At 42.0% G+C, this 9,354-nt stretch overlaps 1 protein-coding gene across 1 annotated transcript in view; it reads right to left on the bottom strand.

Annotated features, from left to right (window-relative positions):
- ARSJ (arylsulfatase family member J) overlaps positions 1-292 on the bottom strand; it is a 41,150-nt gene extending 40,858 nt beyond the window's left edge. Inside the window, exon 1 of the mRNA XM_035325603.1 lies at positions 75-292. The gene's annotated coding sequence lies outside the window, so the exon portion shown is untranslated. The remainder of the gene's footprint in view (positions 1-74) is intronic.
- Between the last annotated feature and the right edge of the window lie 9,062 nt (positions 293-9,354).

Below are 9,354 nucleotides of genomic sequence, written 5' to 3'. Positions count from 1 at the left end.
AAAAAAAAAAAAAAAAAAAAAAAGTTTAAAGCGTTTGTGAAATCGCCACAAACATCTGGAAGGTATGAAGGTACCGGGTTTGTTTTCAGCCGCAAACCGGTCCCAAATCCCAAGCCCTCCAGTTCTGGTAAGGCTGTGGCAGATGCGAGGAATGTGCCTTCTCAAAGTGCTATCGTGTTTTTTTTTGATTTTTTTTTTTTTTTTTAATTTGGGCCGAAGTATGAATGTGCTGCAGTTGCAAAATATAACTTCACAATAGTCCCGAAAGACACTGAAGCAAGCAGAAACTACATTCGTGCATGATTACGCTAAACTGAAGTAATTGTGCAGGTTTGACCTGTCTAACATGAGTCATCGTGACAGGAACAACTTTTCCTCAAACTGAATTTTATGAAGCTTTAACTCTTAAGCAGCCGCTTAGACCAAAGCCTGTCACTGCTGCACCTGAGGAGCTCCGGCTCGTCCCTGCTGGCACACAAGCTGGCTGCTCATCCTCCCAGAGAAACGCTTCCACCTTTCATTTCTCAAAACTGACGGATTCTGGCAGGGAAAGTTTGGTATGCCCTTAAAAGTTCACTCTGCTCCCCACAGCTCAAAGCAATGTCTCCTCAAACAGTCTTCTGCAGAGCACAGGAACATCCCCAAACTCACATTTTGGAATATGAGTGCAGTGCTTGCTTGGGCAACAGCTGAAATAGCTTCTCAAATGAAGAATACCTAAATCAGCATTACCATATCCTAAGGGGCGGCATGACATTGTAATGAGGTGTCAACTGTTGGCGTGTATTCTTTAATTACCTTTAATAACATCATCTAATGCAAGTGTCTGGATTTTGCCTGCCTAGATGTCTCCACAAATGAAGTGCAGTTCATAACTGCATTTGTTGCCCTTGTTCTGGAGAGAAAAAAGAAGTCTGTCTTAAGGGAACTCTAATTGGGGGTGTATGTAACCGGTTTTGTGCAACCTAATGTGAACGGAAATGTCTCCACTCTAAAATTTCTGGTGCAAAAGAGTTATTCAGAAGGAACTGAGCGTCCTGCTGCACTCGACAACTCTGCAGAAGGGAGAACGTGGAAGTAAAAGTGGTGATCTTAATGTGCTGTTCAAGGTCTTGTCTACACTGGGAAGGGGTATTGATAAATCTACATCTGCACTGTAAAGCCTACCAAGTTTAAGTCCTGAGGTGGAATGCTTTCTTCTGAAATCAAAGTAACTTTACAGCATGTTAACTCAAGCTCCAAAAAAAATAGCCCCCAAAACTTTAAACTGAAGAAAGCTTAAAACCTTCAATATACTCCAAGGAAATTCCCCCTAAAAGAATTCTCTATTATTATTTTTTTTAAACTCCTGCTTTTCCCCACATATGCAAGACCAAAAGAATGCATATAGAAACCTAAAACTATAAATGGCAAAATGCAAATTGGATTAGCAATGCTGTTTTGACTTTAACTGGTCCACTGCCAAATGGCAAACAAAATACAACGTCCTCTTTATAAAAGCCATAATAGCACCATGGACACAGATAGACGTATGAGCATCACACTATCTGATAAAAAGTGTTCATATTTTCTCTTAATTAAAGATACTTCATGTTATTTTTTAATTATTGTGTTTTTGAAATTATTAAACACTAGATATCACAGCACACTTTTTAACAAGATATTATATAATCCATACATTATGTCATCCATATAATTATTTGTAACTATCCATATACAATTTCCTCATAGAATCAAATGTTTCTGACACATCCAAAATAAGAGATTGGCAGGCAGCTGGCTAAAGAGGACCACTCCTGAGCAGGTGAGCATCAGTGGGCAGAACTACAGAAGCAAATAAAAGAGTTTGGAATTCAGATTGTTTCTCTGGTAGGAAAAAAAAAAAAAAAAAAAGATCATTATGCAGATGCAACAGAGTCTGTCTCCCTAAAGACACTGGTATGAGAAGACAGCTTCAATTTTCCAGTTCTGCCTTATGGCAGTGCCTGTTAGCCATACCAAACCCCGTTAGTCATCACCCAAGTGCAGATGAAAACACGCGAGGACAACCTCCGTCAGACATCCCTAAGCTCGGCCTTCTTTTCTTTACCAGCCTGACAACTCACCCCCTCTTTTTGCAAAAACAAAAGCGGGCTTATGCCAGCAAAATAATCCTCTGACCTTGAAGTAAAGAGGCCTTGGAAGATAACGTGCTATTAATATTCCACTTAAGAAAATATTTGTAGACACTCAGGAGCTGCAAGCACAGTTTATACAGCCCATTCAGGATGCTCAGTGAAAGGAACAGGCGAGTTGTGAAAGCTGTAGGAAGTGTTTTCCCTTAGGGAAAAAATACAGAAGCTTCATAGATATTTAAACTTGAGTGCAGTGAATACATTAATCCAAATATACAGCAGTTAAAATTGAATTTATTATACCATTAGGAAATGATATATTTTTAGCTCTTGTTATGCAGTCTGTGTGTGTATTGAGACCATAAAATTAACTCAATTAAGCATGCACAGAGAGGATGACTTTAGCTGAAGGCTCGTCTGCCATTATCTTCAGTCAAGGTCAGGGCTGTTAAGCATGCCCTTTTCTGCTTCTTTCAGATCAGGCTGCCATCTAACCTTTCCGAGCCATATATATTTGACACACAAGCAGAAGCCGAAGAAGATAGAGGCTTTATAAAGTTAACTGCAGCTGAAAATTAAAGGAGACTGTTCTTTCAAAGGCAATCATGACAGAGAGTGGAGGTGGCACTAGTGGGGATAGCAAAGGGTGAGGGCTCCGTGTAATGTCCCCATGGGGCTGTGACTCAGAGGGACATCTGTGAGTCACAGCTCCCTTCCTTTCCTTCTTCTCTCTGCACGCTACGGAGCTGCTCTCTGTAGGACCAGGACACATGCAGGGAACAGGGCACTTAAGCGTTTTTTGGGAAATGAAAAAAGTCTGTCTTAAAATGAGATATGCCTTGAACAACGTGGATAAAGATGTTCTCCAGAAGAGAAGATAAACCACATTGTATTCTGTTTCCCTGCCATACCTAGCCCTGTCTGCCAGCAGGTACAGGAGGCAGCCGGCACGTAGCTCCAGTGAGAGCAGCACGCAGAGCCTGAAGGATGCGATCCCTCAGTCCTCAGGCCCAAATGCATCCTCAGAGGGAATCTCGCTCAGAGCTCGAGAGATGCAGGAATAACGGCAAATCAGGTCTGGGGAGGACAGTTTGTAGGAAAAAATAGATCCAAGTGCTGACACTCCTATTTAGATAATGTTCTAACCGCTCTTTCAACGCTTGGTTCAACCTTAGAAGAATAATCCTTACCCGTCGGAGGCTACGTGTTTCTTCTTACCTTCCAGCCAAAGCTGTCAGTAACAAGACAGGCTGCAGTTCAGGATGTGCATTCCACTGCTCTTCCTGGTTATGCCTGAGGCCAGAAAACTTTGTCTGTTTAAAGAACAGCTTTTCTGAACTGTTATTTTTAGCTTAACAACTACAACTATAGTAAGAGAAAAGCAGACTTTGGCCTACATGAAGACAGCATTCCTCCAATTTGCCAGAGCAGGAACTGTAACCATGCATTTCCTTATACCCTGTTTTTTCCTGATAATTCATTTTTTGTACACCATGTCCTCAGCATACCTGGCTAAGATAAAAGGAGAAAAGCAGGACTTCACTGCGTGCTGCTTCCCAGGTGGATGCTGTGCTTTTGCCAGGGCTCATCGTTGGAAACAGCATATTATAAACATGAGTAAAAACTTGGTGAGTCACGGCACTTAGATCATCCCCTTTGCCTTCATTGGTGGAACCTGGTAATTAATTCACAGATGTGCTACTTGTGAATTATCAGATTCCACCGTGGCGCACTCCCTGGTTTATGATGACATAACCAGAACTTTGCTGTTAACTTTGTCTATATTTAACACAGATTTTCCTCAATTCCCTGCCGCATTTCATAGGCAGAAGTCCAGATTCAGATCTCAGCTGCCTTCAGTGATGTAAATGTGCAGTTACTCAGCTGATCCCAATGAAGTTTCTCTGGAAATTTAGGACCTGACCTTAGATATACCTCTCACAGCAGTCCCCATAATGATTGAAACAACAACACTTGATAGCTGGTAGTTGCCTTCCTGGAGATCCCTATTTCCTAGTTACACAGTGCTCATTATACGAAATGAAACAGAACCAAACTCTTTAAATTCACGCAACCCTACTGAAACAACTGCTTCTGGAAACAGCAACCGGATGATATGTTGCCTAGAGTACTTCTTTAGGAAAAGGGATAGTTTAGTAGCAGATGCCAGGAAAAGTCCTCACGGAAAAGTGTCACACAGTTCTCAAAGACATTAGAGATGATGCAGGGCCTCTCAGCTGGAAGGGGCTATGCACCACTGCTTGGTAGTTACATTTTCTTACCAGTTATGAAGCCTGGTCTGCAAAGGAGCAGCGTTTGTTGCATTTATGCATTTACACCATCCTTTCACAGCAAGGGCTTCTTGGTTGCAAGAGCAAAATGTAGTTTTTCTGCCCGAAAATACTTTATTTTGGACAGGCAGTGGAGGAGCATGTTTCTCTGAGTCCCACCCCAGGCACCCCGCAGGACTAAAAAGCAAGTGAGCTTTACGGACCCAGTTTGGGGGTCTGACACAGCGGTGTGTGGCCATGAAGCCCACTGCAGACATCCTAGCCTGATCTCATCCTTTTGCCCTGCTGTTGGCCTGTCTGGCCATCCTGGGTCCATATCTGACCCCAGTACCCCTCACTGGACCTGCTCCCAACTCCCACCTGTGGGCCAGCACCTTGCCTTCTGCCCATCTCCACAGCGGCGCCTGGGCCCGAGTTTGTCCCCAGCCTGTCCTGTTCCCTGGCTGGGGTGATGCAACAGGACATGGTGGCAAGATCTTGTCCAGCTGGATCCCTTGGGGAGCCCTCACCGATCTTGGCCCCAAGGGGACTGCTGCCCCAGTGCCATGTCACTGTGCTGTCCCCACATCCCCCTTCCCTTCTCTCTCATCTCAGCTGCAGAGGGGCTGCAGGGAAGGGGCTGGCTTTGGTAGCGGAGTTGTGGCTTTCTTGGAGCACTGGCTGCATCAAAACATCATTACCTTCTAGCTCCAGGCCTTTTAGCACCTTTAAATCCAGAGGCTTTTCCTTGTGACACGACCCCCTTCCCAGCAGACCGCGTCCTTCTCTTGTGTTCTAGCTGTTTGGCCTGTCTGTTTTCCCATCTCGATGGCCCTATGTAACACAACTTGCCTTTCGTCACCTCTGGAGCTTTGTGGTAACGCCTGTTACCTGCCATGGGGCTTCCTTCAGACTTCCTGAGACTATATTTGAAAGATTAATGTGGCATCTCTCTGCTTTGGCCTTGGATACTGTCATCATCATGCTGAAGTCCATGGACAGGGAAAGGCTTCAGTTTACCACTAGGTGCAAGCGGTGTTGAGGGGCTTCTGCTGCAACAGTGCCAGTCCTCAGTTAAGTCCCCCTAGCCCCCTCCCCCCTTACTCTCAGATAGAAATGTGGACCTAAACTCTCTTTTAATAATTTTGATTATTTTTAAATGCTAGCCTGGACGTTAGCGAGTGAGGGGTGTGGACATTTTGTCTGGCTTTAGCAAGTTTCTGAAGAGCAAATGATCTGAATAGGTCACGGTGCACATTTCAAGGCTGCCATAGCCATCAGCATGTTACTGCTTTGAAGCTTTGGCCCGCTGTTGTTAAAATCTCAGAGAGCAGCTGTAGTCTTCAGTATGGTTTCCTTGCCACAAATACTACAGCAGGAGCAGTCTCATTTGTTCCCAGATCACGCGTTTTTATACACAAGGTCACCAGTCTTGTTTAAAACTTGTCTTAATATTTGAGCAATTAAAAAGGCCAGAACAAGAGAACTGGGACTAGGCAACATAAATCTAGAAAATTCAAACAGGAAGATCTTTTCAGAATAACTACAGTTTTGCAGTGGAAGAGAAATCTTCCTCTTTGTAAATTAAATATTTTATAGTTTATGGGGAGTAATGGCATAACCTGCTGCAAGTACTTTACCAACTGCCTGCCATTCACAAAACAGTCTTATTTTTTTTATTATTATTTATTTTTTTCTTTCTTTCTTTTTCCAGAAAACAGTAAAGCTAAAAATACAGGTTGGTCAGAAGCATACAACTGTAGCAAAAAATAAATGTATTGCTTTTGGCCTCGCATGAAGTATCTGATTTCAAGGTTATGGGTGCACAGCTGCAAAAAAGCTGTCCCTTTCTAAGGCGAACTTTAAGGGGGAGGGATGCTTTTAACTTGGAACGGTGCATGGGCTGCAGAAGGAAGAATGCTAATGAAGTGCTTGTAAGGCTCGGGATGTTTTAAATAGTTGTTAAATACTAGAAATTGCATTTGGATGATGCACTACTATGTAAAATACAAGCTTCAGGTCAAATAAAATAAATTTTCAGGTCCCATAATTCAACCAGCTGTGTCTAACCACAAGGGAGGTTACAACATAGTTTGAACAAATATGTGTGCGTACACATGTAAAGTGCTTCCTATAGCTAGTGTCCTGTTCTCACCTAGAGGGCAATTGGAAAGATTTATCAAAGATAAAGGTACAAAAGATCTAAGATAAGTCTATCACTGTAATAGTGTCCAATTTGGCCAATATTCATCGCAATTTCTGATTTCCAAGTGCATGCTATTACAATGTGTTTTCTTCTGGTGTTCTTTCGTACTAGGCAGCGTGACGCTCATTGAACCAGCCAGATCATTTTGTTTGCACAGTGCTGGTATAACCTTGTGTCTTTGGTTTCTTCTTTTTCCTTTCTCTTTCTTCTCCAGCTTCATCTCTGCAGTCTCTGATATGCCCACGGGGCAGCATTTACTGTGGTGAGCCTGGAATTTTGTGCACGCTGATTGACACACCAGCGTGCAAGTATCGCTTGTCCACCAGCTGCTGCTGTGGGAATGGCTCTCCCCACTTGCCTTCCTTCCCGCACCTGGGTGCCCCCCAAACTCACAGAACTTAGGGCATTCTTTCCCTCTTTCCCAGTTAGCTCAAATTGACGAACCAGTCAAAAAAGTCACAGGAGGGGCATACACAAATGGAATAGTATCAGAGGAAAGGAACACATTGTGCTTTGTATTGCTGAAGCCCAGGAAGGTGCACCATGGTCAGAATGTGTGAAGACAGAGGCTGCAATTTTTTAGCACAACTAGAGCAGGGAAATGGCAGTGGAAACTGTATTTCACAGATAATGCTTTTAAACTTTCATAAATGATGCAGAATGATGGGATTGGTCAATTGAATTCTAATATTCAAGCAAAGCTCATAAACTTATAGATGGCTCTTGGTTACAAATCACTTACTGGAAAAGCTGGCTTAGAGCAAAACATGCACGTTTAAGTTGTATTTCTCTTATGCCTTTACCACTCCCACTATCCCTACATAATTATCCTTCTTATGCCATACTAAACCCCAAAAGAGCATTTCTAATAAAAATCTGATTGAATATAATAGTGCTGTATCTCACGAAAGCCCCAGTGCAACACAAATTGCTCAGCACTGACATCTTATTCAGTGGAAAATTAAAACACTTGGACCTGAACTGAAACATACACTGTTAGAAACTTATTCTGGTGTCACTGAAGAAATGTGGATGCTTAAAAACTAATCGTGGGGTCAAACAAAAAAGCTAGGAATGGCTGGAGATTCAGGTTCTGCAAATCAATATTTCATTAGAAGGACACTTCACAGGAAGGGATTGCAGAGGGCAGTTTTATACCAAGAAATGGGCTGTCTTCTCAAAATACCATAAGAAAGGTAACGTGCACTAAATTGTCATGAATGTGTCCAAGACAGTAGTCATTAATAGACATGGTAGAACATTACCTAGTGGCCTGACAAGGTCTGACGACCGTTACGCAGATGTCTTGGGAGATCCTGAAGCTCCGTATGACGAAGCAAGGAACTTGAGACACTGGTATTACATATATGTGTGCTTGAAAGTTTGTATTTCATTCATTTAGTTTTTGGCTTGTTCCCCCACACACACTCCCTGACTGTGAGAAAATAATGTGAGAAAACAACTAGATTTTAAAGATCGAGTTGGAACTATCAGGGGTGTGCTGGGCCTCATTTTGTACTGGGAAAAAAAAAAAAAAAAAAAGCCCAAAGTAGTTGGGTTGATTCATGCTGAATTCCTTGATTCTAGGAGGGTAAGACTGGAAAATGAATTGACTGACAAAACAAAGTTAAACAGCAGACCAAAGCATAAGCAGTTGCCTCTGTTTACATTCATTTTGTGCTAACAGAATATATTGTCAACCAGTAATACCTGCCTGGAATGTAAAGTATGCCACTTTTAAAAGCTTAAAGCAATAATAACTCTTCTTTTCTTTAGGCTTGCATTCTCACAACCATAGCGCTCACAGCTTCACACCAGTCTGAAATCACCTGCCTTCCTATTTCATAAAAATACTGACACTCCAGTTGCTCTTATGGGCTTTTTGGTCTGGCAAATTGCTCTGCAGAACAGCAGGCTGGTTCTTTGTTTCCCATGCAAATCTAAAAAATTCAGAGTCAATTTGGCATATATATATATATTTAATCAGTACACCTGTTTCCATACTTATAGTAGGGTGAATATATACGGGGGGAATGTCTTCTAAACAATAGTATTGAAGTATTTTTATTTTATGTACATGGCATGGAAGATTAAGCAAAAAAAAAAACCCTCAGTATGCTAACAAAGCATGACAGAACAGTTTCTGGGCTCCTGCTCTTACAACATACTACTTGCATGAGAAATACTTGACCAAGTGCTTCTTTTCATCCAATTTTCAATTCTTTTAATAGAATTGTTACAAGTGGAGAAAAAGCAAGCAAGCAAGCAAACACCTCTTTTGCTCTTGGCAGCAGTGTCCCAGCTTAGGATTCATATGGATCATTAGGACAATGTTATCTAAACTCGCTAGGTCTTGCAGTCCTTCAGAGTATTATCTTTGGGATACACAAGATTGATCATGGGCCACAGTGATTTCTCAAATGAAAACATCTATCCAGCATTTTGACCATCAGTTGAGTGTACAAACGTAGAGAGCTAAAACCAATGATATACTTCTCATTTAGATTTTTCAGATTTTTTCCCCAAGCCGCAGGTTTTTTTTGCTTTGTTTTGTTTTGTTTCATTTCGTTTTTGTGGTCTATTTGTTTGTTTTGATTTTGCCTCAGTATTGACACTTCTGTTTGATATAACTAAATTACTGGTAATGGATAAGAAAAAGCAAGGAAGTTGTGTGCAATGCTTAACTTTCTTGTCACTTCTTACCTCGTCGCTTTTCATCAGCTGTAGGTAGAGCGATCAGCTCGCCACATTCTTGCCAAAGAGT

This window comes from Oxyura jamaicensis, chromosome 4 (genome assembly GCF_011077185.1).
Source record: "Oxyura jamaicensis isolate SHBP4307 breed ruddy duck chromosome 4, BPBGC_Ojam_1.0, whole genome shotgun sequence".
NCBI lineage: Eukaryota > Metazoa > Chordata > Aves > Anseriformes > Anatidae > Oxyura > Oxyura jamaicensis.
Note: the sequence above shows the minus strand (reverse complement) of the source record. Positions and strands in the feature narration are given on the sequence as shown.